This window comes from Primulina huaijiensis, chromosome 12 (genome assembly GCF_012295235.1).
Source record: "Primulina huaijiensis isolate GDHJ02 chromosome 12, ASM1229523v2, whole genome shotgun sequence".
In the NCBI taxonomy this organism is placed as follows: Eukaryota; Viridiplantae; Streptophyta; class Magnoliopsida; order Lamiales; family Gesneriaceae; genus Primulina; species Primulina huaijiensis.
In genome coordinates this window covers 18,050,721-18,062,222 of record NC_133317.1, presented here as the reverse complement: position 1 = coordinate 18,062,222, position 11,502 = coordinate 18,050,721, and the positions used below count along the sequence as shown (strand labels likewise).

At 37.4% G+C, this 11,502-nt stretch overlaps 1 pseudogene; it reads right to left on the bottom strand.

Moving 5' to 3' along the window:
* Positions 1–8,211: 8,211 nt before the first annotated feature.
* Positions 8,212–10,833, bottom strand: LOC140989448 (uncharacterized; annotated as a pseudogene).
* Between the last annotated feature and the right edge of the window lie 669 nt (positions 10,834–11,502).

Sequence of the window (11,502 nt, the reverse complement as noted above, 5' to 3'; positions counted from 1 at the left end):
ACTGTACCATGTAAAATCCTTACGTAACCAACATGCAATATTTCTACTATTTTCTTGAAATTTAAATATATATTTGCTAAAACATAATCTTAACATAAAAATATTTTTCATGAGAACAAGCTGATAAAATATTTCATGAGAACATGCTGGTAAACTTTCATGCTAAAAAAATGTAATACGTGAAATTAGGACTTACAGACTGAAGACGTGACTTCGTGAGCTTCTCGAGATCTGTAGTAGGTACAACCCTTTACAAGAAACATCGCTCTGATACCAACTGTAACGCCCCAGATTCGACGACTGTCCTCACTGTACCAAGACGAGTCTTTCCAGCGTGCTTATGTCCTCACTCACACGCACCCTAGGAAACTTCCCACGAGGTCACCCATCCCAGAATTGCCCCAAGTCAAGCACGCTTAACTTTGGAGTTCTTATGTAATGAGCTACCGAAAAGAAGATGCACCTTCGTGGTATGAGTAGTACATATCAAATCTTTTAAGCCATCTTCAACTGTACAGTCCATTACATTGAACAGTATAGGAATCCCTCTCCTTCCGGTGTAATGTTCCCTCCGCCTAGAAGCCTGCCAGGAGCCGCTCATTGTCCGTGCAAACTCATGGCACAAGCGATCACCCCCCGCCCTCTTCTGCCCCGGGCCTCACATGCCCACCAGCTTCCGCTTGGTTCGTCTCCGAACCCACACCGTACTAGGAGAGGTCGGCTCTGATACCAACTGTGAGGGCCCGTATTTTCGTATTCATAATTTTGTGGAATTATTAAAAATTTTCTCTTTAAATAAATAAAATTGCAACGTATAAAAACTTTCGTAAAATAACCCAACGGTTTAACATAAACATAGCAGCGGAAACTGAATAATGTTTTAAACAATGACTTAAAATATATAAAAGTTATAACAAGAGTTTGAACATAAAACTGAATAACTAAACGTGAGGTCCTTGGGTTCGTACTACCGCCGATCCGAGCTAACTCACTGGTCCCCGCCCTCAGCCTCTGCATCGTCAGTACCTACATCAATCAAGCCTAGTGAGTCTAAAGACTCAGCATGCATATATCGTGAATAACAAGTAAATATATCACAAAATCGCATGCAACGTAAAAATATCGTATCGTAAAGCTTAACTTGAAAATCGTATCATGAGTAATTATAAATACGTGCATATCTGAAAATCATACGTAAAAACTTTGCTCGATAGAGCTCTGTCATAACATATTATATCGTAATTTTTTTCTGTAGAGTTAATGTTCTACGCAAGTGGCCCATAACATAACATGCACGTCTGATCAGACTAAACCACAGTATACTGAGCGGTAGAGATCATCACAGCCCTTGGACTGGATATCCGTACCATACATAATCGTAAACCAGTCGTAAGTCACTGGGTGAAGCAATCCAATAAGCGTAAGGTGGCCACAAGATATATCGCATATATCTCAAAAATAAACATTTTCTATTTTTATGCAAGTAATATAATTATTATCCTGTTTTAATTTACCAATTGAGTTGGATCATTCTCAGGCTCGCTGCAACCTAATTCTAACATGAGACACATGCAAATAATCTCAACTTGACCAACACTTCATAATCAAACTATAAACAAGACAATTACACCCAACAAACTTAGTATCTAACCATGACTCCGTACCAACCAGAACCAACATCAAACCATCATTTAGTCATGATTAAAATACACCTAAAATACTGGAAAACACAACCCTAGGGCTGTAATACACAAAAAATGTGAATGGAGGCCCAAAATCGTGAAACGCTCTTTCGAGAGTCACTTTGGCACATTGCACCGTAAATTCTCGTACGACCTCTAAACTTAACCAAATCACAAACGGATAAAAATATGACCTTCCTAACTCATTGAGGTACTGTCCAGTCTAAGTCCATAGGCTAAAAGCCAACCAAGAACTCGAAACAGCCCTCTGAACCGAAGCTCAAAGCTGCTGTCCAGAAAATGCAGCAGTGGCTGCTGTGATTCCTTGGCTTCGTTTTCAAGGCTTTGGCCATTGGAGCTTGAACTACCAATCAGAGCCTCTTACCAACATTCTAAGGAGTGGCTCAAACCATTGCTAAGGGCTAAAAGCCAACCACAATCCAAGCAACCACCCAAAACAATCCAAAGCTTCACCCAAGAACACATATGTTGTACCGTGGGGAGTGTTGCTTGTTCTTGCTGTCATGTATCATTCCAGTGGCCATATGATCGACCATGGCATGAGCTAAATATCATTAGGTATTGTGTGAACCATGGCTAAGGGCTAGAAGCCAACCAAGATCCACCCAAACACCTAGGACAACACAAAGCTCAAACCGAGAACACAAGAAAATTCTGTACCATGCGATTGTTTGGATCGCTTGCTGTCAAATGAAGGATCCAATGGTTATGAGGTTAACCATGGTCCATGCTAGACATTCTAAGGTGTTGTATGACTCATGGCTAAGGGCTAGAAGCCAATCACAACCCACCTAACACCCCAAACCGTAACTCAACACACTCAACAATACCAGAATTTTAAAACTGAAGGGGCGCTGTTCTTTGTTTGTTTTAAAAATTGATGGGGACATGAACACAGCCATGAAAGGGCATCTTGGTCACGTCCTAGACATGTCAAGGAGGGATTCTAACCATGGTTACAGGCCCAAAAGCCAACCAAGATTCGAACCTCCCTGTACAAACCGAAAACAAGAATTTTGAGACACAAAATGCACCATGGACGAGTTGCTGTCCATTCGTGTTGATGGGGGGGGGGGGGAAAGGGCTTTAACCAACGGACTAACACCTTCCTAGCACACCCTATATCATGCATATAAGCAGCCTTGAGCCCCTGGAAATCGAGCCAACCCTGAAACAACAAAAACATCAAAACCGTGAGGTGCACAAGTGAAGAGTCGAAAAATCTGCACAATGTTTTTCGAAAGTTCTTGACATGATTTCGGTTTGGTCATAGATCAAGCACATGTAATGGTTTAAAAATAGATATATAACTTGATTGAAGAGCAAAGAAATAATATAGACAAGCCTTAAGTTGTTTTTACAATAAACAACACAATACGTCGAATCGGGAGACACGACAACGGAGATGAAGACACCTTGCTATTGTTGTTGTCTTGGCCAAGAATGGGAGCTGCCAAATCTCCTAATTTTCGTGCTAGGGATAATGAAGAAGGTGATGAAGGGTTGTGGTCAAATAAGGTGGTGCATGGGGGAGTAAATGATGCCAAGTTGGGGGGGGGGGGGGGGGGAACATGCATGATGAATGGGTGGCCTTTGTTTTCTTGTTGGGGGAGTTAAATGGTGTCAAGTTGGGATTGTGTGGAGTGGAGATGACCGAGACTTGTCTTCCCAAATTGGTGTAGGATTTGTTTAAGTTTTGCTAAGTAGAATTCTATGTTAGATAAGCTGGATTAAAAGGTTAATTAAGCATAATCTTGATGAATTAAGAAGCCTACAATTAAATTGGAGATTAATTATATAAAGTAGACTTAAATCCACTTGATTTCATTAAAATAAATTATTTCTTAGCTTGGAATAAATTTAGGAATATTTTTGGATTGCACGGACAATGAGCGGCTCCTGGCAGGCTGCTAGGTGGAGGGAACATGAATGAACCAATCTTACACCGGAAGAAGAGGGATTCCGAGACTGTTCAATGTAATGGACTGTACAGTTCAAGAGGGCTTAAAAGATTTGATATGTACTACTCATACCACGAAGGTGCATCTTCTTTTCAGTAGCTCATCACATAAGAACTCCAAAGTTAAGCGTGCTTGACTTGGGGAAATTCTGGGATGGGTGACCTCCTGCGAAGTTTCCTGGGGTGCGTGTGAGTGAGGACATAAGCACGCTGGAAAGACTCGTCTTGGTACAGTGAGGACAGTCGTCGAATCTGGGGAGTTACAGTTGGTATCAGAGCCTACCTCTCCTAGTATGGTGTGGGTTCGGGGACGAACCAAGTGAAAGCTGGTGGGCATGTAAGACCCTTGGCTGAAGAGGACGGGGGGTGATCGCCGGTGCCATGAGGTTGCACGGACAATGAGCGGCTCCTGGCAGGCTTTTAGGTGGAGGGAACATGAATGAACCAATCTTACACCGGAAGAAGAGGGATTCCGAGACTGTTCAATGTAATTGACTGTACAGTTGAAGAGGGCTTAAAAGATTTGATATGTACTACTCATAGCACGAAGGTGCATCTTCTTTTCAGTAGCTCATCACATAAGAACTCCAAAGTTAAGCATGCTTGACTTGGAGAAATTCTGGGATGGGTGACCTCCTGGGAAGTTTCTTGGGGTGCGTGTGAGTGAGGACATAAGCACGCTTGAAAGACTCGTCTTGGTACAGTGAGGACAGTCGTCGAATCTGGGATGTTATATGAACTTTAGAGTTAATATGTGGGTTCCCACGTATATTTTTGTCAGGGAATGCAACTTTCATTCGATTTTCAAGAAAAGCTAAATAGCCTGGACGAAATCCATTGCCGCTTTTCCAACCTTCTACGGACGCCTCTTTCTGTGCTTGTATTAGAAACTCTTCTTCACGTTCACTCCAACTACGTCTTGTCTTCTCAGTTTTTTTTGCTTAAGTTGCAAAACTATCCATAATTAGGATATTGCCACTGGCGTGGTCCTATTCCTGGTAGTAATACAGCACACTCGTTAGCCATGTCAAATAAGTTCAAATCTAACATCACATTTTGTAACAAACAAGAATTATATAATTGGGTGGACTAAATTCAAACAAACTACCATCAAATGCAATCAAGTTATGTAGATTTAAATATAAATAACATCAAATGTGTCAACTACTGGTGTGCTGTCGTTGACCACCAAATTAATTCCTACTCTTTTAAATAAAAAACTAGTGTAATGGTGAGTAGGGTCGAATCCACAAGGAACGGTGGATTTATTTCTTTTGATAATAAAAATAAAAAGGGGGGGATTTGTTTTGATAATTACTAAATAAAATAACCTAAACTAAAATTACCAAGCAAGAAAAATACTGAATCTAGAATTGAAATTAATCGACGAGAATAAAGTGAAGAATTTATTATGAAAAAATACTGATTCAAGGGGATTCTATTATTTAATTGTCTCACTGTTCATCGGTTAACCAATCATTTATTCATGTTATTCCAAGCAATTAACATTAGAATAATAGGGATAGCCGCTAAAATTCTTGTGTTTTCCTAAAATAATTGACCAAACCCAGCATCCAGTCAAAACTTACCAATAATCAACTGTGCACGATAGGGTTCCATATTAATTAAAGATAGCATTTTAGTTTCGTGAAAACAGTTAATCCTAAAATCTAACAACAGAGATAGCTGCAATTGGAAGATCTAGTTCCGTCGATTTATTTAGATTACACATGTTATGATAGCACAACACATCTAACATATTGCTACTCATGTACCAATCGTTCATGACAATTACGGATGACTGAATTCATGGTTAGCATTAGAAAATCATACATCAAATTAAATTGTCAGATTGATTGACGTATAACATTCATATAAATAAAATCATAAATCAACGAATACTTGAACAAAACACAAATATTAAATTAAAGTGCAAAAACCTCACGGTGATAAAATTAAAATAGTAGACTATCCCTTGAATCAGACTAAGAAAATTAGCCTAACATGGTTTGATATACAATCTCCATGAAAGTTAAATAAAGAAAAATAACAAAAGTATGAAAACTAAATTCAATGGAAAATTAACACCACAAAAAATATTTTGCCTTCCACGTGAGTTGTTAGTGATTGGATGAAAAATCTTCTCTGCCGCCTCCCTTTTGTACTTGTGTTACGTGAGATTGGAAATTGGTTGGAGAGATCTTTTTAATTCTTCTGCTGCGGCTCTTTCTTCAAGTGAGTAGTAGGCTTTGGGTCTAAAGTTTTAAGCTAAAAGCCCACTAACTCTTAATTAACCCTAATCTAAAAATATTAAATAATAGATAATCTTATCTAGAATTTCAATAATTCTTTCAAATCTTGCATAATCTTCACAAAATCAGATTTTTCCTTTCTTGCAATTTTTGGCAGCTGAAACATCATCACAAGACGTGGCCACGCCTTGTTCCAGGACATCTTCTGTTTTGGCCATTCTCTTTCAAACTCTATCTTGGAAACTTCAAATGTGATAAGCATCATCTTTTTAACTCAAATTTGCTCCAAAACCGTAAAAGTTCCTCCTACAATAAAATTACACAAAAAATGTGTCAATTAAACATATTGGAGGTTAGAATAATGGGAATTATGAAAATAAAATATTAACTATTACGAGCCTATCAAAATCTCTCACACCTAAACGATGCTTGTCCTCAAGCATAAAATAGATCAACTCATTATCTCAATTTTTCGTCCTCCTTCCGCTACCTCTACTTATCCAAAACATTTTTCATGCAACAAGACATTTTAATTTCAGAGCATCTCACAAAATAATATCATGTACTATCACTGCAATCAGAATGTGTAGAAATTAAAAAGCATGGGATTTAACAACTCCTCACAAGATTCGCTCATTCCGCTCATTAGTGTCTAGGATATATATCAACAAACTCTCATGTCATATACATTGAAAATTTTTACCATAGGCTTGCAAATATATCACATCCTTCCACTAAATGAATGAATTAAAATACGCAAACAAAAAGGACTATAAATGGGTTGTAACGTGGCTATGGGTAAGGTAGGATAAAAGGAAACAATGAGCTATGGAATTGGAGAAACCATATATAACTTTTCTCAAAAAAATAAAAATATATCCAAAACTCTTATACCTCATTATAACAATCAAGATCATTTTTTTTAAATTTCTTTCTCACTTCGTCTACTTCTTTTCTTTCTTTTTTTTTTTACTTTTTTGTTTTTTTTTATTTCCTTTTTTTTTTGTAGACGGTGACTATAAGGATTCGAGATTGACTAAATCCCAACAATTCACACTATTTTGGATTGAGTGATGCTATTTGTGAAAAGTTTACATGATTCTCTAATTCAAGGTTAAAAAAAAGGGATAACCAACAAAAAGGATTTATCACGGCTTGTAATGTGGTTATTTTCATTCAAAGAAAAAGGCTGAGGCTCAAAATTGGTTCACTAGGGGTTTATAAATCAGGGTAGGCTCAAAGAACGGCTCAGATGATGCGAAAGGAAATGGTTTGAGCCTAATGCCCTTATCATTTTGTCTATGTACCTACTCCACCACAAAGTGTTGACAAAGACATGTATAACAATGCAAGTTCTAGAAAAATTAACAATGCAATGACAACATACAATCAAAGAAAATGGAGCATGATATCATGATTGCTCATAGGCTCAAAGCTCACCAAAGAAAAATATAGCAATAGTGTTAAATCTCATACACTTATCCTCTCTAACTATCATCAAGAGCAACTTATTCATAATGCAAAAGTGAGAATGCAAAAATATTTGCACGCAAAGAAAACATCATTTTTTTTCGCATCGGAGGCAATCAGGATTCAGAAAAAAGAGATAACAAATGAACTAGGTGCTTGGAACTAACAACGTCACAATCTTTTTGATTTTTTTTAAACCCAAAATGCAAAAAAAATCAAAATACTAAAATTCAAATAAAAAAATCGAAAATCCCACGGTCATGTCAAACTTCTCACAATAAAATCAAAAACTCCCACACCTAAACTTGGCATTGTCCTCAATGACAAAAAATAGATGCTCAACTAAAACGATAAAATAGTAGGAAAAGTTAGAAAACTCCCCTGAAAAATGATGAGCATCGTAAAGAAACATCATCTATTGCTGCGGTGGGAGAAACGGTGGATCGATGATGGAAGCTGCTGAGAGAAGATGTGAAAGGGATGAGATCAAATAGGGTTAGATAAAACAAACGTAAATTATGATTTTATTTTATTTTTCAAAATCAGAAGATTTTTTCTCACAAGGCGTGATCACGCCTTGTCAGAAGACATCTACTGCGATTTTTTTTCAGCAGAGGTGTTTCAACAAGGCGTGACCACGCCTTGTGCGAAATCCTCTGCTGTAACCAAAAATTTTAAAAAAATTTTTTTCAGTACAGGTGTTTCAACAAGGCATGGTCACGCCTTGTGCGAAAATCTCTACTGGAATGAATTTTTTTTTTATATCAGTAGAGGTGTTTTAACAAGGCGTGGCCACGCCTTGTGCGAAAACCTCTACTGGAACAAAATAAAAAATAACAAAAACTAAAATTTGGGTTGCCTCCCAAAAGCGCAATTTTTTGAAGTCGTTATGCTCGACATTCATTCTTTCTTATTGCTCATGGTGGTTCATAGATGGTCACTTTGTCCACTTTATCCCGCTTGAATATTTTCATAGCAAATTTCAGCATGTGCATGTTTTCTTTGAATTTCTTGGAGATCTCTATCCCTTGAATATTTCCTCCTTTTTTCATGAGTACATGCTTGGGTTGATCTGGAGGGAGTCTTCGCTCAATTTTAGATATCTGCGAATCAGAGAGAGAAAATCTAGTATTAGAATTTTCAACATGTCTTTCAATAATCTCTTCTAAATCATTCTTATCCACGAATTTTGAATTTTCTTGTGACAAGTGATTAGCGATATCAAGAGTATTAATAGTGCTTTCACTAAGAGGATATTTCATGGTATCATAAATATTAAACTTAACAATCTCACCATCAAATTCCATAGTAAGGGTACCACTATTAACATTTATGACAGACTTTGAAGTTTTCAAAAATGGTCTTCCTAGCAAAATTTGACTGTTTAAATAATCATTTTCCATGTCAAGCACATAAAAGTCAGCAGGAAAAACCAAATTTTCAACTTTCACAAGAACATCTTCAATTACACCTCTAGGATAAACAGTGGACCTATCAGGCAACTGGATCACAATATCGGTTTCAGTTAGAGGTCCAAGTTCCAAATAATTATAAACAGAATCAGGCATGACATTGATAGAAGCACCCAAATCTAACATAGCCCTTTCAAGCCTAGTATCGCCAATAGTACAAGAGATAGAAAACATACCTGGATCACTGCATTTGATAGGAATAGTTTTTTGAATAGCAGCAGAAACATGTTCTCCAACATTTTCTCTTTTACACCCCTTCAGCTTATGTCTTTTTTTTGTAGTACACAATTCTTTTAAAATTTTAGCACAACGAGGTACTGGTTTAATAGCATCTAATGAAGGAATATTTATCTCGCCTCTACAAAGAGTGTCATTCAACTCCTTAATACTTTCACATTTCCTGTTTAATGCAAGAGGGAATGGAGGAATAGGTTTATACTCAAATAGAGGAGAAAACTTACCTTTCAGAGCATCATCTTGATTGATTATTTTATCCTCAACTTTTATCTCATTCTCTTCCTTTTGCTTGGCTGATGCTTGTACCCCAATTTCTGGAACATCCAATTTTTTACAATTTCTCAAAGTAATTGCACTCACATTCTCTCTTGGATTCACCACTGTCTGAGAAGATAGATTACCTAAATTTTGTGCTTCCAACTTGTAAATTGAAGTTGCCAACTCTCCCACTTGAGCGCTCAAATTTTGAATGCTAGCCCTTGTTTCTTGTTGAAATTTTTGAGTGTTCTCAGCTAAGGATTGGACAATTTCATCTAATGACATACCTGAGTTAGAGGCTTGCGCAGGTGACATATGTTTGTGATAATTTTGTTGTGGATATCTTTGTTGACCTCCTTGATTCCTATAGCTGAAATTCGGGTGATCTTTCCATCCTGGATTGAAACTATTAGAATATGGATCGAGTCGGCGTTGAGGTTGTCCAGGAAATCCGTCGATTGCATTAACTTGTTGTGGGGGATCTTTTTGTAGTGACGGACACGTATCTGTAGGATGTCCCACCATAGCACATATACCACAAGTTTTTTACCTGTTGCACATGTCCTGCAACCAACCTTTCCAAAAGAGATGTCAAAGAATCTAACTTTTGATCGATAGGAGTAACAATTACCTCATTGACTTGTCGTGGAGGGTTGTCTTGCCTAGTACCAAACTGTTGTGCATTGGCAGCCATGTTGGAGATTAGAGTTCGTGCCTCTTGAGGCGTTTTTGTTCATCAATGCACCTCCACTCGCAGCATCAATCATGTTCCTATCAAAAAGTGATAGACCCTCGTCGAAATATTGGACTAGGAGCTGTTCTGGAGTCTGGTGTTGTGGGCAACTTGCACACAACTGCTTGAATCTCTCCCAATACTCATACAAAGTTTCCTCATGCAGCTGTCTAATCCCACAAATGTCTTTTCTAATATTTGCTGCTCGTGAAGCTGGGGAGAATTTCTCCAAAAATTGTTGTTTCATATTGTCCCAAGTTGTTATGGATCTAGAAGACAGGTAGTAGAGCCAGTCTTTAGCCTTGTCGGCTAAAGAGAATGGAAAAGCTCGCAGTGAAATTTGTTCCTCTGTGATCCCTTGCGGTTTCATGGCTGTGCAAACAATATGAAACTCTTTAAGATGTTTATGGGGATCTTCACCTGCAAGACCACGAAAAGTAGGCAATAAATGAATCAAGCCAGATTTTAATTCAAAAGTAGCATCAGTAGTAGGGAATTGAATGCATAATGGTTGTTGAATAACATTAGGATTAGCTAACTCCCTGAGTGTTCTTTGAGCTTGTCCTTCCATTTCTTTTTGGTCACTTTCACTTCTTTCAATCTCAAGATCAATGTCAGATTCTCTTTCTGTATCGTTGGAGTCCAATGATGTGTTCAAATCAGAAGATGATGATGATGGTTGCTTTTCACGCCTTAGTCTTGCTTCTTTTCTCAATCTCTTAGTTGTCTTCTCGATTTCCGGATTGTATTCGAGTTCACCTGTACGATAAGAACGTGGCATAAAAGAAAGTAAAATAACTAAACTCAAAAGAAACTAACCTTTCACCGTTCCCCGACAACGGCGCCAAAATTTGGTGTGCTGTCGTTGACCACCAAAGTAATTCCTACTCTTTTAAATAAAAAACTAATGTATTGGTGAGTAGGGTCGAATCCACAGGGAACGGTAGATTTATTTATTTTGATAATAAAAATAAAAGGGGGGGGGATTTATTTTGATAATTACTAAATAAAATAACCTAAACTAAAATTACCAAGCAAGAAAAATACTGAATCTAGAATTGAAAATTAATCGACGTGAATAAAGTGAAGAATTTATTATGAGAAAATACTGATTCAAGGGGATTCTACTATTTAATTGTCTCACTGTTCATCGGTTAACCAATCATTTATTCATGTTATTCCAAGCAATTAACATTAGAATAATAGGGATAGCCGCTAAAATTCTTGTGTTTTCCTAAATTAATTGACCAAACCCAGCATCCAGTCAAAACTTACCAATAATCAACTGTGCACGATAGTGTTCCATATTAATTAAAGATAGCATTTTAGTTTCGTGAAAACAGTTAATCCTAAAATCTAACAACCGAGATAGCTGCAATTGGAAGATCTAGTTCCGTCGATTTATTTAGATTACACA